Source organism: Pezoporus wallicus, unplaced genomic scaffold, assembly GCF_028554395.1.
Source record: "Pezoporus wallicus isolate ANWC-B61680 ecotype Strahan unplaced genomic scaffold, APGP_CSIRO_Pwel_v1 contig_11493, whole genome shotgun sequence".
NCBI lineage: Eukaryota > Metazoa > Chordata > Aves > Psittaciformes > Psittacidae > Pezoporus > Pezoporus wallicus.
This window is the reverse complement of record NW_026635895.1, coordinates 893,054-920,322: the sequence shown is the minus strand read 5'-3', so window position 1 is coordinate 920,322 and position 27,269 is coordinate 893,054. Positions and strand designations below refer to the sequence as shown.

Below are 27,269 nucleotides of genomic sequence, written 5' to 3'. Positions count from 1 at the left end.
GCGTGCTTTGGCCCCCTCTGCTAGCCCTGCTGCAGGGGGAAGAGCGTGTTTCTGACAGAACATGTTACGACGTCTTTAATGCCTTTCTCTCCAGGTTTCCCAGTTTGCTGCAGACGGGAGGGCCGCTTGCCTGGGGTGTAGATTATACTGGAATGGCAGCACGAGCTAAGCCGTCTGTTTGCCTTGTACTGCTTCTTCGCCTTCCGTGAGGTTATCGGGAGGTATTAATAGGCTTTTCCTTTTGTTACAGATGGGATTTTATGACTCGCTGGATCCTGAATAGGACGAGGAGATGTGTCTGATAAGGTAAGAGAGAGGGCGAGATTAACATCTTCCGACACGAAACAGTCTCGCTGGTTTCTTGTTCAGGTTGAAGACAGCCCTTTCTTGCCCTGACAGAACCCTGCAAATAGTTGATTTATGTACTTCCGAGTTCCTCTGCCTGTGACCCTCCGAGCACAGACCATCTCTGGTGCGTGCACCTTGTGTCCCACTCCTTTCTCCTGGTGAACTGATGGACAAAGCCCAGAGGACACAAACGTATGTCTTTCCGGGCACGGGGCTTAGCAAGAGAGGTCACACTTATGCTGCTGTTTTAGAGCTTCTTATAAAGTAACAGATGAGGTAGGAAAGCTTCTGTTCAGTGTTGAGGTTCTGCTTGTGCCTCCTTCCCCTCTTTTCCCCGCAGACATTTGAAAGGTAAAAACATCCTTGAGCTGTTTAACTTCTGTTCTTTAAAAACTTGTTTTTCCTGTTGCAGTGTTTTCAAACTGGGGCAGTTTTTACTAGGACAGAGTGTATTTGAGTCGAAAACCTCTAGGTTTGAGTCTGAAATGAGTCTTTGCTGTCAATAATGTGCTGAAGGAAGCCATGGCTTTGCTGCTGTTTGGTGTTCTTTTGTATTGCCTTCCTTAATAGCAGTGCTTTTAAAAGACAGTGCTTCGATACTTTTTCTCTTGGTTTCTGGTTTAGAGGCTTCTGCTGGTAAGAGAGGAATCGGTGTTTTTAAACCCCTTAGCTGTTGGGATACCACATTCAAACAGCAGCCAGACGTCGCAGTAGTATTACATAGGGATTGTCACTGTCTTTCAAGCTACACTCCAACCTGTGACGATACAGCTCTAGCACTTGTTTCATTTTATGTCTTCTGCTTTCCCGAGTTGGGTGCCATTTACAGGCCTCAAAAATACCTGTTGTTCTTCTTGGCTGTTGGCTGGAAAATGGAAAGGCACGCGAACAGCAAAATGAGTGGTGGCCTTGTATGAGGACCAGGCCTAAATCACTTTTTTTCCTTGGATTCAGAGATTTAGCTCTTACAGACACTCTTGAGGGGTTTTTAGTTTGGTTTTGGTTCTCTCCCCCCCCGTAAGTTCTGTTTGCTAAGTAGACTTACCCTTTGGAGGGTGGCTGTCCAAGCGAGAGCTCTTGGCACTGTGTGGAGTATGCAAGAATCAAAGACTTAGTTGCTGCTTAGCCTTCTTGTGGAAGTGTGAGGCGTTTTCTCCATTCAGACTACCCTCTTTCGTGCACCATGTGTTAAATTGTGTTACAAACACGATGTGTTGAAGCTTACTCCCTCCCTGGAGGTGGTCTTGTATGTGTGCAGTCAGCAAAATCCAGCTCTCGCTGGCGTGCGGTTACTACGCAGAGCACCTCACGTGCATACCTCGTTCGCTATGTAAACCACCTTCTTCACGTGTTCCAACCAGTCTGCCTGTGCTCCAAGAACAGGTAATTACAGCTGCTTTCAGGACTTCTTAGAGCGTGTTCTGCCTGCCTGTGCCAGCATCCCTGTGCACGAAGGTGGTCCAGCTGCCGTCCCGTCACGCATCTGCCACTGGCGCTTGTGCGGTGCCCACCGTGGCATCGCTGCTGCTGTCTGTGTGCTCTCATCATAGGATCATGCAGTAGAATCACAGAAACAACCAGGCTGGAAAAGCCCTTTAAGCTCACCCAGTCCAACCGTTCCCCAGCACTGCCCAGGCCACCACTGCCCCATGGCACTGAGGCCTCGTCTCCACGCTGTGTGAACACTTGCAGGGCCGGTGACTGCAGCCCTGCCCTGGGCAGCCTGTTCCAATGCCTGAGCACCCTCTGGGGCAGGAATTGTTCCTCAGCTCCATCTAAACCTGCCCTGGGGCAGCTTGAGGCCGTTTCCTCTTGTCCCATCCCTTGTTCCTCTCTTAGTTAATTTTCAGTGCTGGTCCCATGGAGTGGGCCCTGATGAAGCTGTGTGCTGTAACGTGGGCACCTCTTGTGGCACAGCTGGCTGCTGTTGTGCTGGCTCTCCTGGGGTGAGGTTGCTCACCCCTTTCCTCATAAACCCACCCCCAAGGAGGCTCTGCTTCTAGCAAGTTCTGCAGCTTGAGGCCATGACACCTTCTCTCTCCACGGCTTTATTACCAGCCCCAGGCGTGTACAGAGCATGAGCCAGGTGCCTGGCAATCGCAGGACTGCCTTTAAAATGAGATTCTGGGAGGAAGCAGCAGCACTTCCCACCAGCTCTTGTCTCTCAGCTCCAGAAGAAAGCATTACGTCCTTGTTTCCTGAGGTACCTTCTCGGGGTTGGAATTACTCCTGAGCTGTGCACGTGTGGATCTGAGTCTCCTTCGTTTGTCCCTTTCTCGGCAGCCTGGGCTGGAGCCGTGCCAGTGGCCCTGCTCCCAGCCCTCATGTGTCACAAAAGGTGGCTGTCCTGGTCCTGCTTCTTCTCAAGACTGCACTTGTTGGGTGTACCTCATTACTTCAGCTGTCCCTGACTGCTGTGGCATTGGTGTTAGTTGACTTCACCTGCCGCTCTCTTTCTGCGTTCCCTCTCCCCACTTACATTTGGGTTTCTGTCCTTCCAGACAGGCATCTGGATCCTGCTCCAAACGTGTCCTCTGGTCCCATGTTAGTGGCTGGCCTTAAACCACGACACTCTGCCTGCTGGCCATGTTTTCCCTTGGTCACTTAGAGTTCTCGTGGATACTTCCTGACCCATTCCCTGCTCTTCCTCCTTCCAGGGAAGTACTTCTGAAGCACTCCCGTGTTTATTGCTGCCCTTGCAATTGAAGGGGTTGCCATCCTTCCGCCCCATTTCAAGCAGCGGGACGTGGCCCAGTCTCTGTGAGGAATAATCCGGTTTTAATCCTAGCCATGGTGACTTCCATGTAAGGGCTGGCTTTTGGCATGCATCCTGTTGATTACGTGATGGGGTTGACTTAACACAAATGGGTAATTGCTCTTGTAATATGCCTCAAGTGCTGTGATGAAATTGCGAGCCTTGGCAAGCTTGCGGCAGTGTTGAGAGGTGCCAGACCTCTCCCCCAGTCTTTTCTTTTCCTTCCCCCATATTTCCCTGTGCCTTTATCTTGCTTCCTTCCGAGGAGGCCCGGGCCCTGGTGACCTGCAAGTCAAGTTTCACAGGAGCCCAATAGCTCGGGTAATAAGTGTAAAATCTGTCTGTAAGGCCTGATCTATTTTCAGAGGTCCATTTCTGAGATAAAACTGACTTTGATCGCTGGAGCAGCATTGTGTCGTTTTGGGGAGGAAATGACAAGGAAGTAACTGTTATCAGGCCTATTTTCACCCACTGTTAGCTTAGACCTGATGGATTGCAGCTCCAAGGTCGCTTGTCTTAATAGTTCCAAATTAGGTTGCCGATTAATATTGATTATGTGAAAAGCAGTAGATTGATGTGCATTATTAATAGCTGTTAATGCACTTTATAAGAGCAGTATGTTTCACAAACACTTCCTAGTTGTTCCTTTCAATGAGTCTTGGCAGTGCAAACCCCAGCCTATCACACTCAGAGCTAGAGTAATTCATTGAACTATTGGTGTTCCTTTGCATTTTTGGTGTGGTGTTGCTTTTTACTGGAGGTAACCCTTGATTTTCATGCGACTGAACTGAACCCAAGTCCAGGAATTCTGCCTTTATCAGCCGGGACGTTGTGGTCCCTTCTTGCGTTAGTGCACATCAGTGCAAACCTCTTGCTTTGTTGCTGGATGAGTTTTAATAACTTCCTTTGGCACTGCCCGTGGAGAGTGTTGTCTCCGCAGAAGCAAGTTAATGTGAATCAAATTGAAACAGGTAATTTGAGTTCCTTTGCTCGGGTTACTTTGCTGTTTGTCACAATGCAGAAGGTACCTTGGAAGTGCAGGGATGAAAATGGGGAAGCTCTCGTGCATAAGGAAAAGCCTCAAGATAACCAAGTTGGTGGTGGTGGGGGGGGAATATCTATGTAAATATAGACATCAAGGTAAACGTGTTTTCCTTTCCTCTTTCTTCCAGAAGATTGGAATATTTGCACAATGTGATGTTGCAAGTTGTACGTGCTTAACGCTTCTGAAGGAATAAATGACTTCAGTGCCTGAATGTGTAGATAACTGTCAGCTTCAAAGGATGGAGCGGGTTGGAAGGAATGTTTGGGGAACAGGCAGGTACCAGGCAGCAGATAGGAAGCAGCGGAATACATTCACCTCGTGTATCAGAGGCCTAGATGTCAGTCTGTATGGAAATGAAGATTAATCATGTTCTCAAAAGCAGATTTCTGTGGTTCTGCTCCTAATGTAAAAGTGGAATGCTCACTTCCCACTCCCCACCTCTGTCCCACTGGGCTCCCCCAGCTGCTCGCTGTAAGAATTGTGTTGCTCCTATAAAAACTGAGATGGGAAATAAGCCTATTTAGTACTTTTCAAACTAGCCTTATAAAAAAGGCCGCCTTTTGCTGTAGAACGTTCTTGGTATGAGCTGGCTGGTTCTGCAGGATGTCAGTGATTTTGCACTCTTGAATAAGCAGTTCAGAGAAACTGAAATCGTTACTGTAGAGTGCACATTAAAGCCATAGGGCTGAGATGGGAAGAGCCACTTCAGCTTTCGCTTGAGAAGCGAGCTGATGTGAAGTTCCCTTTGGAGCAGGTAAAGCACAAAGAAGATGGGGCGTAGTTCAGCATTGCAGTTCGAGGTGGACATCGCCTGTCCTTCACCCCACTGAGCCTGTGTAGGGAGCTAAACCTGGCAGAACCCACTGGCTCTGGCTTCTCTGTAGGGCTGTTTTCCTGACCTAAGTTGTCTGGGCTCCAGTGGACACAAGAAATCCTCCTGGAGGGATGTAATGAAGGGCATTGTCCAGGTGTGTTTGTTTAGTTCAAGTTGCTATGGCTTAAAAAGCGGAGAGAGGAGGATGTGGGTGTCCGTAAGCTTTGGTGCTCTGATCTGCCACGGGTGATTCTACGTGGAAATCACTTAAAGTTCCTCATTTAACCAAGTGAATTAACATGAGCTAGAGCAGCAGAATGGTGGAGCCCAGTCTATCCTGGAGCGCTGGGAAAAGCCTTCAATACCCTGACCTGTGGCTGTGGAACCCTTGGGAGACAAATGAACTTTGATGGTGTGTAGGGAGCAGCCGGTCCTTCTGAAAGAGGTGTGCTCCAAGAGCCACACTGGTTCTAATTCCCTAAATGCAGAAGTCTGTATTTCCACATGGAGAGCATTGCCAAGAAGTGGGGAAGATGTGAACGCCAGCGGAGTTCTACAGGGTTTTAGTCAGCTGGGTAAGATAGGAAGTGGTTCTTGTGGATACTTCTGCAGGCTTGCTGTCGCTGAGTTTCTGAGCAGACCACGTGTCATAGCAATCGACAGTAACTATGGACAGTCGGGCAGAGGAGGTTGATTCTGAACTCTTCCAGACTTCTCCCTCTGCCCAGCAGTGTGTTTTGGGGGCCCAGTTTTGGCTAATGCGCTCTTTATCTTCCGAGTAAATTTGGTGGAGACATTTGGCTGCGTTGTCAGTCAGTCACTGATAACTGTTATCCCTTTTGATAAGCCAAATATGCAGCCTTTAGGAACACGGCCCAAGATGCGGGTTTTGACTCTGTAGCTGTTCTTGTGGTGTTTTCTTTGCTGAAGTGCAAGTTGCCCGTGCTCTCACTGTTCTTTAGATAAGGCCCTCCCTCCCTGCGTGGCCTTGTACAGAATACTCTTCTTGCCCATCCAGAGGCCAAGCTTCCTCGCTTAGCTGCGGCTTCATGCAGGCAGTTTAGTATCTATCCTGTGTCTGCCGTGACCCCCAGTCGTTTTACAGGACCGTTGCCTTCCCGAATGCAATTCCCCAGTGGTTCTTTGTTTATTCCTAGGAGTTGGTGACTTTGGGTTATTGCTGTATTGAAACCAGCTGTTCAGATACGCTATACCCAGCAAAAATACACTTTAGCAAAGAGTAACCCGAGTTGGTTTTTGCTCACCCTCCCTCGCTCCAGGTTTCGTGCTCTGTGCAGATGACAAGAAGCGATTTAATATTTTCCTTCAGATGCCTGGTAATGGCAATGGACAGCATCCCATCAGGCCCCCCAAATACAAGCAGTGGGGTGCATGTCATTAGGCATAACACTGACAGGGGTTTGAGCCCTGAAACCAAGCTTCTTGTGCTCTGCAGTTTGGTTTTGTGTGAACAGAAGGACACTTTGGAGATCTTTGTTTTGAATACTGCATGGATGTGGGGGTGTAGTTGTTTTGGTTTTGCTAAGTGGCATTTGTCTAGACAACAATTGTATTCATACCACTTGTGTTCTGGTTTTGGAGGTGGAGTTGAATGTTGATGCTTCTGCTGGTCTAGTTCTTAATATGAGATGAAGTACCAGACAGTTGCACATTTACCGTCAGCTAATAGTCAGAAGGTACAGTCTGGCAAAGACTTGGCTAAAACTAAATGAATAGCTCTCCATATCCTGTGGGTGGGGGGTTTTGTGTGTGTATTTACACTGCTTACCGAGAAGGAATAGAGCAGCTTTCCTCCTCTGACATAGCTGCGTTGCCAACTTCTACACCATTAGATTAATTCTGTTAAACAGGAGGAAGAAAAGAAGTTAATAAATTGACAAAAGGAATTTGTCTCCCAAGTGTGCCAACAGGGCTGGGTCTGGTTTTCCTCCTCCATTTTATCAGGAGAAAAGAAAAGCTTGTTGCTTTAGTACTTTGTTAGCCTTTTGCTCTCGGATGCCAAGCCTCAACAGTATACTGCCTTTGTGATGTGTTGTAAAGGTGGCCAGTGAGTAGGGTGTTTGATCACACCTCAAAAGGATGTTGCAGGGATGTTGTACACAGCCTCGTTTTATGCATCTCGCTGGCTATTTCTGAAGTGACTTGAGTAATCTGTTTAGGGCAGTGTGGGAAGCCTCTGGGGACTTGAGTAATGGTGCCCTCCCACCAAAGCCGTCAGGGAGTACTCCATGCTTGGTCTGTCTTGTATAGGTTCAGATGAATTTTACCACTAATAGATACTAGTGCTGTCACTTTATGCATTGAAAACTTCATGTTACTCTTGATGTTTGCGTGCTTTCTCTTATACAAAGGAAGAACAATACACTCTCTGGCTGTTATCCTAGTCTGCGTGTTTACAACAGCCAGGCAAATGAAGTAGACTTGACTGTGTCACACTTAAACTTTCTCTGGGTTTCTTGAATAGACAGCTTGGAAGAACAAATTAGCTCCTGCCCTTTTCCTCCCTGCTTTCTTCTGCCGCCTTGCAGCTTAAAATACCACCCTGTTTTGTAGCATCCAAGAGGGGGTGATGACTAAGTCTTCACTGGAAGTGCTCTCTGCCGTTGAGTTAGTTCCACCAGCAGTCCCACAAATAAGACTCCATTGAAGCAGAGTTTTTTGGCACTGTGCTAGGAGAATATCCAACAGGCTCGGGCTGATTGAGCAACATGAAAAATGTGCTTGGAATGTACCTCTGCAGCTTGCTGGGTCATGTTCTCCTTGGATGAACTTGTGGAAGGACCACGCTGCCTAGGAAACTTCCCAGTTCTAGCAAGAGAGGCTGTTGGAGAGCCATTGAGGGTTGCCTGCATTTCCTCTCTAGGAAATGTGTGTTCCATGTGTCACTCGGAGAGGCTAGCTGTTGTTCCTCAGCTCTGGTTTGAGGGTTGGAACAAGGTCAGGCTGTGTTCCTGTGCCTCTAGTTTCCAGAGGCGGTGTGAGGGAATGAAAGGGATGAGATGGCATGCTCTGAATATCCTAGTGAGGAGTGGAGTCTGGAAATGCATTGTGGCCCTGACTCCTTGAGATATAAGAGGAGGTAAAAAAAACTGTTTAGCTTATAGCAGGTACCTGAGGGTCACTTGCAGGATAAGCCCAAGTTCTGTTACTGGTTTCTAGTGAGACCTCTTATTGCGTGAGGTTTGAGTGGCTGTTCTTCAGCAGAGCCGTAGCTGGTTAATGGCAGGGTATTCTCTGGCATTATTAAAGCACCTCTGTTAAAACAAGACAGAGGGCTGTGTGCCCAAGTGTCGTGTTGATGGATCCTGGCGCAAGAATCCAACCAGGTAATGCTCTTCCAGCACTACTGAATCACATAAAGTTAGGAGCTCCTCTGCTGGCTGTCATGCAGGACAAGTTCACGTTCATGTAGCCGCTGCCTTTTTCATACGCGATTCTGGTTTTCACTGCTGATTAAGGTTGAAATGATTTCCTTATGTTTTCAGGTGTTGCTGTCATGTTGAAGTATTAGTCTTTTTCTGGTTGCTTTTCCTCTTTCATGTTTATTTTTTTTCATAGTAAAGAAATACCGTTACACTTTTATGTAATGGTGTATCTGGAGGATAGCAGGAGGGGAGACTGAACTCCTAAGTCCTTTTTCCCCCCATTTGAACCAAATGGAGATGTGTGTGGTATTTGATCAGCAGTCTCGCTTATGCAGGGAAATTAAAGACTAAACCCTGAGAGTGTTATTTTCATTTGGAAGGGGTTAACATCAGCTTTTTGTGTTCAGCCAGTGGGGAGCGTATCTGGGATGTAGGAACCTCACCACACAAGCTGCTGTTGGTGGGGATGCTCTTTGTATAAGTAGCTTCCTTAGCAGGTGATGAACTTCTTCCTTCATGATTTAATTACTTGATATCAGGAAATCCTTGGGGAAGAAAAAGAGATGGCTGGGAAGTTCTGCCAGAGACTTGTGTAGGTGTGGTGATAGAAGAGGAAAGAGACGATGACTTGTGAAGCTAGACGTGGGGCAGGAAGCACTGGAGCAAGCGTTGGCCACAAATGCTGCAGTACAGAACGCATCCCTGTTCTGGGCCTTGGTGGGCAGCCCCAGAGCAAGTCACTTCAGCCTGAGTGTGCCTCTGAGCTGCCACCTCTGCGAGGTGTATTATAATACGTGCCTCAGAAGTTCTGTGAAGGTGCCAAATTGATGCTTTCAGGGGCAGATCACAGGATGCTTTGAATAAAGCTTTACAAAGTACACAGTGTTCTTACTATTAATACCAAATAGTTTGTGTGCCTCTCTCGAACGGCAAGGAAGATGAAATGTGCCAGATTTGTGAAGCTGGAGAAGTGGTTTCCCGTTCTTTTGAAAGAGGTGGGAAGTGCATAGATGGAAGAAGGGAGGGTTGGAAATCAGGGTACGGAGGGGAAAATCCCATGGACTGTCCTCATGGATGTGAGTTTGGAATTGTACCTCTTGTTGCCTCGTGTCTGTGAATCAGCTTTGCGAGTGGCTGAGCATTTCTGAGCAGGGTGACAGGGAAGAGAGCGTTGACCAGTGCAGAGTAATGCACAGCAGAGGAAGCTGCTGCTCAGCCCCTTTATTTGAAGAAAATGTGACAAACCAGGAACTGCTGTAGTCCCTTTCTTAAATAGGAAACACATGCAACCACAAAAGGCAAGTGCAGAGCTGAGTGACTGCCTAGGACCTACGTTAGAAATGTGAAGTTACAAGAAACAGGTTCTCAGCCTACTTTGCTGTTTGGAGCGTACTTCAGAGGCTGAACAAAAGGCCAGCATGCAGCCTGTCAGCACAGTAACCACCAGCAGCATCTTGGGGTCATCCTTTCAAGTGATGCCGTTATCTGCTGCGCTGGATGTCACTGAGATGCAGGCCCTTCATAGTGAGGGGATGTCTTTGCTGCCCTGTCTGAGCTGTCCCCAGCTTTGGAGTGTCTCTGCCTTCACCAGGCTCTGCTTCTCCTCTGCCACAGGCTTGATGTGGGCTTACAAAAGTCACTTGGTTCGCCTGAAGCTGGGCTGTTCATCTTTTCTCAGCTGGCTGGAGCTTTGTGCTTTATTGTGGTTGTTTTAGTCGGTAACAGCGAGGTGTGAGCTTGCAGTGTGCAGGCAGGAGGTGAAAGCCCTGCCGCTCCACTGCTTGGGATACTGATGTGCTCAGAAATGAGGAAACTGCTCCATCCCCTTTGAACTTGGTGATGAAGGTCAAAACACACAACACGCACCCCAAACAAAACCCCTCTTACCCAGAGAAGCGAGTCCTCACCTTTGCTATTTAGAACAGCCACAGGATGATGATGATGATGATGATGATGATGGAGGTGTTCTTGTGATGGGCGAGTTGGTGACCGTAGTGCGTTCTGACCAGTGAAACGCTTGAGTTAGACATGAGCTCTGGTGGATACGTTCATAGCCAACCAGTTAAGTGTCCTAGGGAAGGCTTTGTGGCTGATAATGAATTCTGGTGATTAATTCTGCAGTTGAACTGGATCAGCAAAGGGCTGCACTGCTTTTACGAAAGCCATGCTAACCTGAGGAGATGTGTTGAAGTTTCTTTGACCCTTGTTAAAAAGTTGAAGCTCTATTAAACTTTAGCCTGGAAAAGAACACCTTCAGGTCTACATTATGGTGTTGCCATGCCCTAAATAAATCCCTGTGGGCAAAGCAGCACAGGGTGCTGGAGTTTTGCATGTAGACCCCTGCTTTTCAAGGGAATCCTCTCGTTCAGGCTCTAACATCAACTGCCCCCAGCTCTGTTGTGATGATGGATACCGACTCTTCCGTTCTTGCTCCTCTTTCTGCATGGTGCTTTTCCAGCACACTGTTGCAATGCTAATGCTATTTGTCTAAAAGATAAGAAGTTCTCTTACTCTAGAAAAGCAAAAGTAGTACAACTACACTGATACTGTTGTCTAGAAATACTACTGCCTTTTAGTAGTGATAGGAAATCATCTTTTTGAGCTGAAATCTCCAGGAGCACTATGTGCTGACAAGTTGTTCTGACTCAACTTCAGCTATAGCTTTTCTTAATGGTCATTAAATGCTTTATTGTGTATAAACCCCAAACCAAACATTTTTGTTTTGGAGGAATGAGTATCTGATATGACAGCATAGGGCTAAAGTTCATTATACATGTACAGCTGAAATAAGTTAACTTGGTTAAATTGTACTGTAGGCACAGTGCTCCTGCATTTGAGAAAGTTTCATGACTCCATATAACCATATCAACATGTTTCCATAGTTAATTTCCAACCTCCAATTGTATTATCTTTTGTCTAATGGAACCTCATCATATTAAGTAAACTAATAACCATAATGTTAATGTTGCTGATGCTTTATTAGGTACTGCATTAAAAACCCCACCAAAACAACAAACCACGATCCTGCGTTCACTTAACCAGGGTACGTTTTAACTCATGAAGCTCTTCTGGGAGGGGAAAGTGAAGGTGAAAATACTGTGTCCAGTGTTCAGAATGGACCGGGATATCACGGTATGACATCCTGTTGCTCTTGAGGATGTCAAATGTACACCCAGTGCTCCTGAGCACTTATGCAAAGAGGAACATGTTTTATACTGGGACTTCTGTCACACTTATGTATGAAGCGAATGGAGAAATGATGGCAGGGAATATAAATGGGTGGTGAGGCAATGTGATTATTTGGAAAGGGAAGGAACTATGAGCCTTTGGCTGATAGAACTGAGATGACTTATTTCATTATTACTGGTAATTACACTGAACAAAGTTATTTCTTCTTAAATTTGAAAATGCCATTGAGAACTAGGGCCGTGGCAGATAATGACATGTCATTTGTCACATAGGATTAATTTCCTTTTGCTATGGACACAGTGTGCGTGTGTGTGTGTGTAAAACATATTCCATCACTGAAGAACAATCTGTTTGTTCCTGTGTCCTTCCAGTCTTGAGGTGCTGGCACAGGGTGCCCAGAGAAGCTGTGGCTGCCCCATCCCTGGCGCAGTGTTCGAGGCCAGGTTGGACACAGGCTTGGAGCAAGCTGCTCCAGTGGAAGGGGTCCCTGCCCGTGGCAGGGGTTGGAGCTGGATGAGCTTTAAGGTGCCTTCCAACCCAAGCCAGTGTGGGATTTGATGAGTGTTAGCACGGAGCAGTTCCCCTCTGTGTGTTGTGCAGAGGGAAGGGCTTGCTATGTTCTGGAGGGCAGTTTACCCTGGAAGGGACCTGGGGTGATGGTAAAAAGCTCCCAAAATGCCAACTCTTTGCAGTGTTGCTGCAAGCATGGATGTGCTCTTTGGGTGCAAGAGCCAAGCGTGTCCCGTAGGAGTATACAGTAGTTTAGCAGTGGCACAGGATCATTGCTGGACTGTGGGCTCCAGTTCTTATGTGCCTACTTTAGGAAAAAGCAATTAGAAAGAATAAGGCTTCAGAGAGCTGAGAGATCGATTACAGTTGGAAAACCTGTTTTACTGTTGGGTAGCTAGTTATTTGTTTGAAAGAAAAAGCCTCCCTTGCTTTAAGTGAAGTGGCTGAGCTGTGTTTTGCAAAGATCTATAGAGGAAAGAAAGTAGCAGCTCTTCAGTTTAGTAGGAGGCGTAATGAGGTTGAATAGCTGGAAGTAGAAACCAGGTGAATGTGGACTAGTTGTAACACATAAGTTATTAAGTAGGATAAATTACTCACTGAAACAATTCCTCGTGGATGTGATGGATTCTTGGTCGCCTGCTTGAGAGTTAGAACTGCCTGGTTTTAATATGGGAGTTTATTGCTGATGCTTGTGTGTTCTGGGCTTCAACAAGTAATACATCTGCATGTAGGTCAGTGGCACACCCTGGGTGGAAGGTCAAGGAGATTACAGTGGTCTGTTCTGCTTTCCGGGTCTGGGGGAGGTGGACAGAGATGGCCTGATGCTGTGAATGATGGACCAGCCGCGTCTGGGGCTTGTGCTGGTGTTTATCCCCCTGCCATCGCAGTGGGCTGGCCAGCTTTCCGTGCTGTGCTTGAGGTTCTCTCTTGGACAGACCTGCTGGCTTTGGATTCATGACTCTAAAGAGAGAAAACAGACTTTAAGCCCTGACTACTCGCCGTGTGGAGAAGGGCACGTGTAGGTAGAGCAGGGAGAGTTCCGAGGGGCATTTCTGCTTGGTTGATGGTTTACCCAGTACTTGGGTGTTGCGGTTTGAGGGCTTTTCATTGAGGACAGAAAAGGAGTCAGAGCAGTGAAGCTTTGCATCCATGCAGGTATCCTGCTGCCGTAAAGAACAGTACAGGCAGAACAGAAGAATAAACTCAGGAGCAAGCGTTTTACACGTTTTTTGCTTTATCTTGTGGGAAATAGGTGAATTTGCACAGGTCATGGAAAATGAAGAACCAGTGTGCTGGGTGAGGTCGGCTCTCCAGATTGATTCCATCTCAGTGGTAACTGGACTCTCCCCTCTCCGGTGACTGTTTGCCAATAGAAAATACTTTGTCTTAATCCAATTTCCAACAGAGGCACGTCTCCATTGCAATGTCAAGCTTGGGGCATGCCTTTTCGTGTGAGGGGCGGCCCAGGGTTTCCACACTGGGACGGGGGACACGCTGGTTGAGTTTCTTGCCTGCATCTGGATTTGCCTCTTCGGGTGGGAACAGATGGCACAAGGTAGAGCTGTGCCACACTGGGCAGTGGACCCAAGGTGCTGTCTACAGGGATGAAAACGAAATTCACATGTGCAATTTAATGCCTTAAAAGAGGGTGAATTGCACTTCTTGTCCCCACAGTGGCAATGCGTGTGTAGAAAACGCCACTGCTTTTACTTCTGACACGTATTGAGCATCAATTATTTATGGTACTTCATCTCAAATGGAGCGTTCTGTAGTCTATTTGTAAATAATGAATTCTTTATGACAGGACAGCTGTGCCTGTGGATCCTGTATCACAGAACTGGTTTTCTAAATACACTTTATGCTAAGATATCTATCCCTTTTCCCAGGCTGCCCTGTCCCTGTTCCTGCTATATCTGTTATCCATTTTGACTCTGACTCATAAATAATAGATACGTGTGTAAAAGTTCCTGCTTTTTGTTGTCAGTTGGTACTGACACAAGGTAGTGTTAAGCTAATTTTATAAGAAGCGTGTATCTTTATATGTAAGGGTTCCAGTTTTTGCTCTGTGTGAAGTCAGATTAGTGGGAGAATTATGTGCCATGTAAATTAAGTTTGCTTCCTCTTACTTTCCCAAAGAGTACAGGTCTTTGTAAGACGGTGCTTTTTAAGGTTTTCTTACTTAAGAAGAGCTAGTCTCTGGCTATGCAAGAGGCTGCTTTACCTGCTCCTGCCTGCATCTCCCATGGGAGCATGGGGAGCGATCTGATGGCACACAAGAAGTTGCAGCCCTGGGGAACCACAGATGCGTGGCCCCAGCGGCGGGTGCCTGTGCTGACCAAGCCACTTGTGTGACAGCAGCGTCTGGTGAGCCCCGCCACTGAAAACATCCCAGTGGGAAAACTGATCTTCCACAAGGAAAAGGCTCGGATGTCACCCAGCCTCTTGTAGTGACCTGTTCTTCTGCGTGGTCCATGGCTGGATCCTCCTAGCATGAGGTACAGAGGTGAGCTGGTCTGTGCTAACAACATTCATTGAATCCCAGACTGGTTTGGGTTGGGAAGGACCTAAAAGCTCATCCAGTTCCAACCCCTGCCACAGGCAGGGACACCTCACACTGGAGCAGCTTGCTCCAAGCCCCTGTGCCCAACCTGGCCTTGAGCACTGCCAGGGATGGGGCAGCCACAGCTTCTCTGGGCACCCTGTGCCAGCGCCTCAGCACCCTCACAGGGAAGAGCTTCTGCCTAAGAGCTCATCTCAGTCTCCCCTTGGGCAGGTTAAAGCCATTCCCCTTGGCCTGTCCCTACAGGCCCCCCTCATTTGAGGGTCAGGAGGCTGGGATCAAGGCCAGGAGCTCTGTAGGGCAGATCAGGAGGCTGGCTGACCTAGGTGCAGACCAGCGTTGTCTGGTGGCATGTTTGGAGTGATGGTGGAAGGAGCAGCACTGTTAGCATCTCGGCCACATCCGCTGAGCCAGTGGGTTCCATTGGTTACAGTACCACGCAGATGAGAAATGCAGGGGTTCAGTCTGGAGAAGAGAAGCCTCAGGGGGAGACTTTATCACTCCCTACAACTGCCTGACAGGAGGATGGAGTTGAGGCCCTCAGTGCCATGGGTTAATGGTGGCCTTGGCAGCACTAGGGAATGGTTGCACTTGATCATAAAGGCCTTTTCCAACCTATTCTGTGATTCTATGACACGTGCCAAGAGGGAAAAATGCTTTAGTTTTATATGCCCGAAACCCCCAAAATGCCTTATTTTCCTTTTGCAAAAAGAATAGGAAGTCTTCCATAGAACTACCCCCTTCATACCCTCCCTTCTTAGTGCATGGTGCCTCGGCAGTAGTGTGCCAGCCTGGTCCCTTGCTGTCCTCCCCTCTTTACCCCATCACCTCTGTTCCCCTTTCTTCCTCCTGTAATGACTCTCAGGAGCCTAGTACCAGTTACCACTTTCACAGCTGCTGTACTAGTAAAGCCTGTCTAATTCCCTCAGAAAGAGGAAGAAGCCAGTGCTGGATGCTGCTGCAGTTGCTTAGCAGCCGGCGGGAGGCAGCGCGAGGAGCAGCTCATCCCTCCTTGAATCATCTGCTGAAACAGAGAAGACAGTGCTGGTTAGGTTCCTTAACGTCTTTATGTCTGCCTTTCTCTTTTTCCCTGTCTTTCCTACACGCACATACACACCCCCTTACCTCCCTCTGCTCAGCACTTTCCCATGAGCTCAAGAGATGGAGTCTCCAGCATTCAAACAACACTCGTGCTCGCAGGCTCGTGTGGAGCGACGCAGTAACCATCAGGGCTGCTGGTGAGGTCTTGGTCCACAGCATGGCAAACGCACTGTGTAGCTGTTCCACCAGCTCTTGAAGGAATGGGGCTGGTTAAAGCGCTTCAGCTGATGAGGTTGTGGGTTTGCACACTGGCCTCTTGAGTTTGCCATTGCTGCAGGGTGCTCGGCGTTTCTCACCTCTGTTCCCTGTATTCTGGTGGTAGCTGGAGACGTCTCCAGCTGTCAGCCAGAAGTTGTGGACTCTTCTTTGGCCAGGACTGGTAGAAGAGGATGCCTGCCCCTGCCTTGGCCATGCAGGTGCAGGGTGGTTGAGAACTTGTCTGGCGGGTGAGCTGTGAGGGATGGAGGTGCGGTTTCCAGAAGAGCCTGGGTACCAGGGGTGTCATTTGTAAAACTTCAGCTTTGTTACAGAGGGGTTTCTGGGAGCTTGAGCTGGAGAAGAAAGCACTGAGAATGTCTCTAACCCCTAGTGGATCCAGTTAACCAGCTCGCCGCTTCCCTTGCTGTGGTTGTGTAACATTATCTAGGTGTTCCTGCTCCGGCAGGGGGATTGGACTAGATGATCTTTCGAGGTCCCTTCCAATCTCTAGCATTCTGTGTCTGTGTTGTAAGTACCAGTGTAACGTACTGTTTTGGAGCAGGGACTGTCCTCAGAGTGGTACAGCTGTGAGGTGTCCAGTGCAGTGGGATCCTTCCTTGCTTCTTTTTCCTCTAAGGATGGTACCCTTGCCTCCTAGCTTTTATTTGGTCCTTACTAGTTCAGCCTATGTCTGCCCACTGTCTCGGCTGTGGTACATTGGCCGTGGGGCCTCCCAGCTTGCCACAAAACCAGCTAAATCTTGACCCAAAAGGAAAGCAAGAGTGTGTTTAAACTCAGTGTTGCATTTGAGCCTTCATCTCCCCATTACACGCCAGGGTTTCTTCATGAGCTTGGACAAGCTGTTGCAGAATGGAAGGACCAGAAGAGGCATCGTAGGGTAGAGATAACGAGTGCGAGGGCATATGCACAGTATCTGAAGGGGACTACAAGGATGCTGGAGAGGGACTCTTCATCAGGGACTGCAGTGACAGGACAAGGGGTGATGGGTTCAGGCTGAAACAGGGCAAGTTCAGGTTAGATCTAAGGCAGAAGCTCTTCCCTGTGAGGGTGCTGAGGCGCTGGCACAGGGTGCCCAGAGAAGCTGTGGCTGCCCCATCCCTGGCAGTGTTCGAGGCCAGGTTGGACACGGGGGCTTGGAGCAAGCTGCTCTAGTGGAAGGTGTCCCTGCCCGTGGCAGGGGTTGGAGCTGAGTGAGCTTTAAGGTGCCTTCCAACCCAAACCATTCTGTGACTCTGGCTTTCATTTCTGATGGGCACCTCGGATTTCAGTGGAAGTGAATGATGCGAAGGGAGAAGCTGCTGGCGGTAACAGTCGCACATCAGCCAGTTTCATGTGTCATCGCACTTTTCATTTTAATGCAGATTCCTAGATAGCCATGAACCCCCAGTCAGAGGAAGGAGCACATGATTATATAAAGAAATACAGCAGTAATGCTGGGCTTTTCTTTTTCAGAGGCTAATTGTGCTAATTTGCTTGAGACACAATTATCTCAATGGGATTGATTTGTTTAATTAACTCGGGATGCCTGCAGGTTAAATAGTGAGTATAAATAGAAGGACAGTGGGGAATGCATGGCTGATGTTTGTATTGCAGGAGGATTGACTCATATGTAAATGAAGCGCTGCAAGCCTGCCAGGCTAACCTAGTTCTGGGGTGGTTTCTAGATACAAAAACATCTCTTGCACTGTCATGCATAACACGGGGCTCCTACACTCGGGAATAAGTTGGTGAGGAGTGTACACTGTAGTACTAACGGCAGAAACACCTTGCTCCTGTTGTAAATGCCTTGCACGGGAGCGCTTTTGTGAGCACTGCAAAGGGATGGGGGCTGAAGGGCGCGGCTTGTGCTGGACCAGTGCAATGGCACTGCCCTGCTGTAACCCAGCAGCTTCTTCGTGTGTCAGCCCTCTTGTGAGGCGTCGGCGCCGTTTCTTGTTCCAAACGTTGCAAAGGCCACTTCTGAGCCGTGGACACAGCTACCCTTTATCTAGCATCCTCCGGCTTAAGACTCAAACCAAAGCTGCGTATGCTCCCTTCTTCTCAGCTTCCTCTACCTCGCTGTGTGGACGTAGCACTCTGCACTTCTGCAGAGGATTGGGTGTCCTAATGGGCTAGCACTGCAGCCTCTGTGTGTGCCCTCTGCCTACTGCTTGTGGGGGCTCTACCTGATACTTTAACATGTGCTTTGTCCTAAGGTGAACAGTTATGTTGAAGCCCCAGAAGGGAAGTTCTGAGCCTTTTCAGTTAGTTTGGTCCTGTCTGACTTTGGTGTTGCAAAAACCTTGCATCCTGCAAATGCTATTGAGGACAGGTGGGTGTTTCTGATCTCTTCCCTGCCTCAAGTAAATTACTCATTGTCATGAGCTCGGAAGGACTGTAGGCTTTCTCTGAGGCTTTCTGAGCTCTTCGTTAGAGCTTGTGGCAAAATAATGGGCAACCTGAGTGCTGAATGCAAGGAAGATAAAACAAGAGCGCCGGAGGCCTGCCACAGAACCCAACCAACCAAACACATTTCCTTTTAGCAGCTTGGAGTGCATTGCTCTTCCAGAGATGCCCTGGCTCCTGCAGGAGGAGAGTGGAGGGGAGCACTGTAGTCTTCACAGTTCTCTAATACCTGTGCCGATTTCCCCATCTCCTGTTAGTGTGGCTGTTCCAAACTTCCTCTCTTACTGTACAGAAGTCTGCCTTTGTCCTGGGTTATTCTTGTCCCCGTTCTCTGAACCTGTTCCTCCATCTGCTGTCTCAAGACGAGATCAGATGGTAAGAGCTGAACACAGCACTGATGGAGAACACGCTGCTGATGTATGCTGTGGCACACCAGCGTTGTTGGTAGTCTCCTGTAGACAATCATGTGAATGCTTTCCTCTTCAAAAGGGGAAGGAGGATATCTGGAAGCCGTATCTGTGTGCATCCAGCACTGCTTTCCATTGGTTTGCCAAAGACTCGATTCAAGCATTGAGTTGCTCCAGAGCTGTTAAAGCCAACAACCAGTCCTGAGTGCTTCGTGCTTCTCATTTAAATGCACTTGGATTGTTATTGATCCACAGTGGATTTAATTCGCCCCTTGGCCTGGCCTTGCCTGGCTCATCTGCAGTTCCTTCCAGTTCTGCCCTGGCTTTGACCAACTCTAAGTAACTTTGTCACGTGTGGGTTTTACTGTTCAGGTGTTTGGGGGAAGAGGAGAGGAGGTGTTGCCTTCATGTCTTGCGGTGCTTCAAGAACATAGAAATACTGCCATCCCAGTCCAGAGCTGAGGGCATCCCGTCTTTTTTGCCTTATTGCAAGCTCTTTCTTTTGTTCTCGTGTATTTCTTGTGTCTCTGCTGCTTTCTAATCTGTATAAATGCTCTCCCTCATAAACCTCAAATTGTTCACTAGTGTAAAAGGATTTAGTCAAATATTGTTTGCAAGTCCAATTCCCAGCCTTTTTAAATACATATGTATGGATTTGAAGCCATGCAAGCCAAAAAGAGCTCGTGAGCAGCAAAGAGGAAAGCATGGAAGCGTGTATCTGCTGGAGAAACCACATCAGAAAGCCAAGTTACGTGCACCAAGGCTATAGCTCTTCCTCCTCCAGGACACTGTTGCTGCAGCCTTTGTGTTGCTTGTTGTGATATCCCAATCATTCATATAGGATCAGTTCATTCCGAATGCAGAGAACTGCTCTGGCTTTCAGTGCCGGTAATCGTCCTGCCCTGTTATTGTCAACTTGGAGAGTTGTGGTTTGAGTTTCTTGAGGGGGACGTTGGTTCCTGTAGCAGGTCCCTCTGCTTTTCCATCATAGAATCATGGAATGGTTGGAAGGGACCTTAAAGCTCATCCAGCTCGAGCCGCTGCCACGGGCAGGGACACCTCACACCTAGACAGTGTCACCCAAGCGCCTGTGTCCAACCTGGCCTTGAGCCCTGCCAGGGATGGGGCAGCCACAGCTTCTCTGGGCACCCTGTGCCAGCACCTCAGCACCCTCACAGGGAAGAGCTTCTGCCTTAGATCTAACCTGAGCTTGCCCTGCCTTCTGCTGAAAAGATTCCCTTTCCATACATGTCACTTGTTTTAGACAGCTTATGGAAGCATTGGAGCCCTAGAAGCAACGTCATACTTGTTCCCCATCTTCCTGTGAGCCTGCTGTGAGTGCTGTTACTCTGCTGTCAAGACAGAGGCTTCAACCCTCTGGTGTTTGACGCTGGTTTGCCCCAGCCTGTAAGTGTATGTTTCTGTCCTGCCTGTGAAGTGGGGTGTATCAGGCCTTTGAGTAGAGCTAAGCTGAGTAATGCCAGTGTAGGGAGCCTTGTAACTCGCAGCAGTGATTTCCCATCGTGTGCTTCTTGGGAGGGGTCTGATTTCCTTTCACCCATTGGGTTAGTGTCCGATGGCAACATCTGAGGGTGACTTGAGCTCTGCTGAGGGAAGCATTACAAAGGAACTTTTGGGAAGTTGCTTTGAAGCTCAGGAGGTAAAGAACAGCAACTGTTCCTCCCAAGACACCGTTTCTGACCCGGTTATGTAGATTTCACTCCTAAGGCTTCATTGAAGTAAACCAGTTTTGGTTCTGCCTTAAAAGCACTGTGGGAAAAGGTCTGCGTGTTTTGTTTGTTTTCTTTTAATCTGTTACAGCACTGAAGTATTAAATAACTTAATACTGCAAGAGCTTATTCTTTCCAGTCCATGGCTTGCTCTGAGAAGTGAATATCCCTCCTCAGAGGCACTTGGAGAACGATGCTACCCAGATGTGCAGGGATGCACGCACACGTGTGCACGCACCCCAACAGCGCTGTGAGTTCAACTTTGAGAGCCTCGGGGGGGGGTATGATTTTGGAGGGGACACACTGGTAGATCATAGTATGTTAGCATGGGCCAGGTAAGGAGAGGTGATTATGAAAGACCCATTAACTGCTTTAGAGGAAGTTAACTTAAAGTGGGAATTGGTGCTTCCCTTGGAGTTGGAGCCTCACGGTGATGCAGCTGGATGGAGCAGCAGGTTGCATGTGCTGCAGGGACTGCTTGGGACAAGGCGTGGATGGGACAAAGATGGACTTAAGGAGTATGGTGGTTGGAATTGTGGGTCCATTCTCCAAAGGTCCTTCCGGGCGCTGGTATGGAACGGTCAAAACCCATCAGGAATGTGAATGAAAACCCAGAAGAAACAAGTCAGAACAAGGATGGTCTGGAGAAGGCGTTGCCGCTTTTGAAGTAACCCATGCAGAGCCCCAGCTGTCTCTTTAGTGCAGAAATACCTTTTTTTCCTCTGGTATTGTAGAAAGCCACATCTTAAAGTAAAGCTGTATTTGACTTGCTTTTGTCTTTATGTTGTTGGCATTGAGTTACCTGCTTATCGGACACATGCTTGCCACGCAGGCCATCCAGGGTGCCACCGAGGGATGGTGTCCTTGAAGGACGTTTTCCACCTGGTCCTAAAAATAATACATTCCTAACTGGAGAATGCATCTATTCGTGTTACTTTAAGATTTACATCTTCTCTTTCCCTCTGATGCCCTCAGTGAAGTGCAGAAAATAGGTTGACAGAAAGGCTGACTATCAAATTAAATCTGTGCATGTTTTAAATAACTTTTCACATTGAATCTCTGGAGGTTTTTATCCCTGGATCTGCAGAAATGTCACTAGAACTTATCTTAGTCCAAGATTTTAGCAGGGTGAAATCTCAGAAGCGTGTGCATACATTCCCTTCACCCTCTTTTTTTCCAAGTCCTGTGCCAAGTTGTGCCTCTTCCCCCTTCCCTCGGGTGGCCTTTCCTGGTGCTACCTGCTCGGATGAGTTCAGGCTCGGGATGCAGGGGCACATCTGCTTCCATCAGCCAGCTGTTACTCCTGGATGCGGATGGGGTTTTGTTTGCCGTAAACCAACTTGTGGCTGGTTTGTAGAGACTGGAGGAGCTTCTTAGCACTCCATAATGTGCTGTGCAAGGGGAGGTGGGCACAGTTCGGAATAACTAGCTCAAAGTAGGACAAAGCTGTTTTTCCTGGGAAAACTTGCTCTATTTTGCATCTGTTTCGTTTGAGTGATGAGGGGGGGGGGGGGGGGGGGGGGGGGGGGGAAAAAAAAGAAATCATGATTTTTGCTCTTAATTCTGTCAATTCCTGCAATGTTCAGGGAAAAATGTGAATCGAATTTACAAGATTATTGCAGATTATGCAGTGGCCCCGTATCTGTGAGCGGTTCAGGGAGGAAAGTCACTGTTGTACTGTCACTTAAATATGATATGAGAGAGAGACATTTCCCTCCCCTGCTTCCTGCCTCCTTTTATGTGCTTTGCAGCGTGAATATACTAACATCTAGTTGAAAGTGATTTTCGTCACCTAGGCCTTCTCCTGCGCATCTACCTCGGAAGCAATGCATGCATCTCAGCGATGTGTGTTTGTTTAATCTAAGGAAGAGCAAAACTGGTTCAGGTGACCGCAGAGGCAGCCACAATTGCTTGCCTGAGAAGATGATGGCCTGCCTTTGTTCATCTCACCTTTAAGGTGTTTCGTAATCACTTTTCCCCAGATCCAAAAGATAATTTCCTAGGAGATGATACTTACATGCAAATAGTGTGTGAATTAAGCTTACTCCAGTCACCTTGTGCTGCGACAAAGGGAGAGGAGGAAAATGGATGGTGGTCCTTGTTCTGCAGCCTGTTGAGGGCCCTTGACTTGCCTGAAGGCAAATCAACAAAATGAATAGGTACAAAAGAGTAGAAATGATTTCTTCTTTCCCCCCCTTAGCGCCTCGCCACTTCTGGTTTTACAGCGATGTGATGGAACTGTTGTTTTTGAGTGTTAAATAATATACATACTTACATAAGAACAAGCTCGATCCCTTTTGTGGGAGTGGTACTGTGTGTTAGGATTTGCTCAGACACATGACAGCAGCTCTCAGGGATGCTGAGCTTCTTGCCCAGTTTCTTCTCGCAGTGCTGCCCAGTGGGAAAGGCCGGATGCTCCGTGGGGCAGGAGGAGCAGCTCGGGCGCGTGCTGCCTGCTCTTGGGCTTCTGCTCCTGTTGTGGCCTAACAGCACCCGCGGCACTCTGGTATGTTCTGACTGGGGTGGTTTGGTGTGGGTGGGCAGCAGCAGCAGCGTTGGGGGGGGTTCAGCGGGGTGGGTGGCTTTGGTGTCTGTGTTCAGTACAGTTCAGTACAGCAGGGAAGCGTTGCATCTTTGCTGTTCGCCTTGCAGGAAGTTTTCCCCTTCCCCTTGTTTTGTGCCGTTTCAGCTCCCTCGTTGCAGCGTGCTTTCGTGTCGCCTTGTCCTCGTTGGCAGTGCGTTGTAGCCTATCCAGAAACCAAATGGCATCTGGTCCCGAAACAGCTGGTACTGGTTAGTTATTGATTATAACATGGAAAGGCTTAACTGAACTTCCTGCTGTTGCGGTCTGTGCCCTGAGGATTCCGGAGTTTAGGCTTCTGACCATACCAGCTCATTTCACCAGGCTCCTGACTGCATTAGCCCCCTTGGCCATCACTAGAGACAAGAGGGTGCTTTTCTTTAGGGCAGCTCAGCAGGAGCTGGACTTCGGTGCTCTGGCTTGCTTCCTTTTCTGGAAGTTTTTGTTTCCCCTCATTTTTTTGTTGTTTCCAAATTGTCTCCATAGGAAACCAAGGGAGAAGAGCCAGCCAAGTTGGCGGTGGTATCAGGTGGCGTGGTTGCACCTACAGTTCTCAAGTAGGACATCTTTGGAGGGCAATAGTGAAGGCATTGGCCTGAAGCCTTAGTTTGCCCAGGGCAAAAGGCTTTTTACAGCCTGGAAGGAGCGCTTGCGTCTTAAAGAAACCTACGCCTGCTCTTCTTGCTTTTCTGAATGCAGCAGGCCTGTGTGTATTGCTGGAGATACGAGATCGGCTCTCAAATCTCCACTCTGGTTAGAGTAGAATACAAGTTGAAACTACCCATAGCCAAATAGGGCGCAGAAAGTAACAGGCATCACTTAGTGCTTTCAGCGAAGTGATTGCTAGCATATGAGCATCTGTATAGACACAGATCCCTCCTGTGCTGCTAACAGCTGTTGATGGGTGTTTTCTATCATATTAGAAACTGCTTTAAAACATTCTGCTGCATGGGAGCCCCAAATGTTCTTGTAGGTATTTCTTTCCCAAGCCAACTGGCAAGCTGGAGCGAAGAGCATTTGCGAGAGCTTGCAACCCCAGGAGCTTGAGGTTGCTGCAACCTCATGCATTTGAAAAGATGGGGATGGGGAGACCTGTGCCTGACACAGCTTGGAACAGGTACTGTTAAACCAGACAAAAATGAAATGAGAGGTTGCTGATGGAGTGTTTCACCTATGATGTCATGTCTTTGAGTCAAAGCCTAGCAACTTGGACATGGGTTGTAGCTGGCTGATAGAAACTCGTTCCATATGAGGCTATCTTCACAGGGAATAGAAGTAATGCAGTGTAAGTCTGTGACCCCTTCTGCTGAGCGAGCAACTGGGCTTGGAGCAAGCTGCTCCAGTGGAAGGTGTCCCTGCCTGTGGCAGGGGTTGGAAGTAGGTGAGCTTTAAGGTCCTTTCCAACCCAAACCATTCTAGGATTCTGTTCTGTGATTCTAGGGCACAAGGGCCCTGCCTGGGCAGCACTGCCTCTTAGGGCTGCTCTCCACTCTGAAACCAATCACTGCGGACTTGCTGAGCAGCAAAGACAGACTTCTCTCTGTAGTGGTCACTTCTTGGTTTTGAGGGTGGGAAGGGCGGTTTTAACTTTGTGTTGGTGGAATGTACTTTTGAATTACTGTTAAAACAATATCGTAGGAAAAGTGTTTGTATATTTACGGGAGAAAGGAGCTATTTTAGGCAGTTCTCTGAGGCGAACGCGCTTGTCAAAGAATTTATGATTCGAGTCGTGGTCCTTCTGAATGCATTTGACATGATGGTTATTCACTCGTACCGTTTGTTCCCTGCCTCGTTGTATAAGTTAGCCAGCCCCTCTAGGGTTACCTTTACTTTTGTTTGCATTAGAAATTGCACCATGAAGAATGTTCTCCTCGGCTTGCCTGCTGCCAAGCCAAGAGCTGTAAATAAAGTGGCTTTTAATTGAAGTACAGGAGAACCACAGAATCGTTATAATGAATGTACCCTCTGGTTTGCCTTTATGTTACCACTTGCCTTATTTTTGTACAGTGAACCAAGTTTCTCTTCCTCCTCGTTCTGCTTAACTTGAAATAGTGACTTCTTGCTGAACCAAGCGCTCCAGAGCTCTTGACCTTTATACCCTTCTGAATAAGTGAATGGTGCCAGGAAGGGTAGGTGAGGCTGTTTGTTTGCCTTCCGTCTTTTAACACAGAATTCACTTATGGAGAAGGACACTTTCAGATAGGAGTAAGGAAAAGGTATATGGTGGGGAAGCATCCATGTGAGCACCTTGTGATCTGCAGGCAGATGTTACAGGGACGTGGTTTGCTGCTTTTGACTGGGAGGGCGGGCACATGTTGCCACTTGTGTTTTAATGGAATTCTCCATCTGCTGTCTAGCCAAATCTCCTTCTGAACAGGAAAGTTTTGTGCCAAATGTGACATCAAATCAAGAGAACGGAGGTGGGGGGTGTTTTCTTTCGGTACTTTGTAAATGTTAAACCCCGATGTGTCTGTGAGGGTGGGCAAATCCAGGTCTTTTTCTGTAGCTGGTTCTTGGCTTTTTTTAAACCAGCAAATCCATCTCATTCCACTTGGTTGTTAATTTGGAAACACATAGGCAGGAATTCTCCCTATCTGTAAACAGCTGCTTTGTTGGGGTTTCTTGGGGAACTCAGTTGGTATCATCTGCTTTATTCATGGAGTTCTCATCACAGACTACTTCATGTGTTGGATTCCTGCCTCTTGTGCCCAAGGTTATTTTTACCCTTTTTGCAAAGGCTGGTGCTGTGCCACTGAATAGATTCTTTAATAGGTCTTTTTTTTTTTTTCCCTCTCATTGTTCAGGAGATGCAGTGGTTGTGTCATCCATTCTTAAGAGTTGGAATTCATCACTCGCATGCGCTTCGCTCTGATCCTCTGCACTGATGATGATCTTTGGTTTTCTGAATCTGTTTATTGACGTGGTGCATTTGGGGGTTCAGATGTGCCAGTCGTGAATCATCCATCGTCCCGTGGATGCCTTTGGTTTCCTTTCAAAGCACCTGGGGGCAGAACTCTTTTCTTGCTACTTCATGAGACTTAGGAGTAGGAGCCATGAGGATCTTGCCTTCCCCTTGCTTATTAGAAGCAAAGCTAATGCTATAACAGCCTTGTGAGGCCACAGTTATCCATCTACGGCAGTCCATTAGGCATGGGAATGGAGTCAAAAGCCTCTGTTGTGTCAGGGTTTTCTGTCTTATTTAAGGTCTTTCCGTTTGGGACTTTCCGAAAGACATGAACCCACTGGAAATGGTGATGTTCTCAAGTCCAGACCAGGTTCCTTCTGATACTAACCTGCTACTCGTGAGACAGCTTGTTTGAGGATGTAGCTACAAGGGAAATAGAACGGAGCCTACTGCCTTGCTAAAGATTTTATTGTTGTTGAGCAGCATCTTCTTGTTAAGAGCCTGTAAGAAGCTGAGAAACAGAAGCGAGATCTGCAAGAAGGTGGTGATGGTGATTTAAAGTAGCTGAAAATGCTCCGTTCATACGAACCAGAAACCTCTTGCTGACTCTGTGTCCTGTGCTTGGGGGCATATAAGATGTGCCAGTCTCGGCAAGATGAAGACCTACGAGCGTTCCCAAATCTCATGGTCTTCAATGAACTCATCAGGAGCCTCACGTTAGAGAGGGCTGAGATCTGTTTGTTTCAGGATTTCATGTCTTAAGTAGTCCTGTGTTGTTGAGAGAAGGTTCTTACCCACATGGGTTTCACTGCAAGGTACATCTTTCATTTCAGGACTTCATAGTCCAGACTAACGAATAAATCATCCAAATCTCATCTTCAGGTTCTCCTGACAGGAGCAGGCATACCTATTGGAAATGAGGATGTAATTGTTTATCAGATGGTTCTCCAGGACCGTGGTCCGTAATTGTACCCTGGTTTGCTGGTGAGCACAGAGGCATGGAGTGCCTCACCACCACCCGTGCACGAAGCACACCAGGGATGTTTTTTCTCTTACAAAAACCCAGGAAGGTTGTCTCCATCCATCAGCAGCTCCCGATGTATCCGTGGCCTGAAATAGGTCATGACTGGAGGAAAGTGACTCCAAAACACACCTGAATGGGAGAGCAGCCTCTGGGTTGTGGCTTCTGCTAGCACACCAGGGATAAAGAGAAGCTGGGGACACCAGCCTGATGCTCCTCTGCTTTCAGGTGTCGTTTGCATTGTGCAAAACCTCTGTGCTAGTATTTGAGAGACCGTTCCCTTATTGATCAGACCATTATCTGCGTGTCAGTG

At 47.9% G+C, this 27,269-nt stretch overlaps 1 protein-coding gene across 2 annotated transcripts in view; it reads left to right on the top strand.

The window, feature by feature from the left end:
- Positions 1–27,269, top strand: part of TRERF1 (transcriptional regulating factor 1) — a 100,670-nt gene that overhangs the window by 30,495 nt on the left and 42,906 nt on the right. For both annotated transcript variants that reach the window (XM_057398503.1, XM_057398502.1), the window contains exon 2: positions 251–306. The gene's annotated coding sequence lies outside the window, so the exon portion shown is untranslated. The remainder of the gene's footprint in view (positions 1–250; positions 307–27,269) is intronic.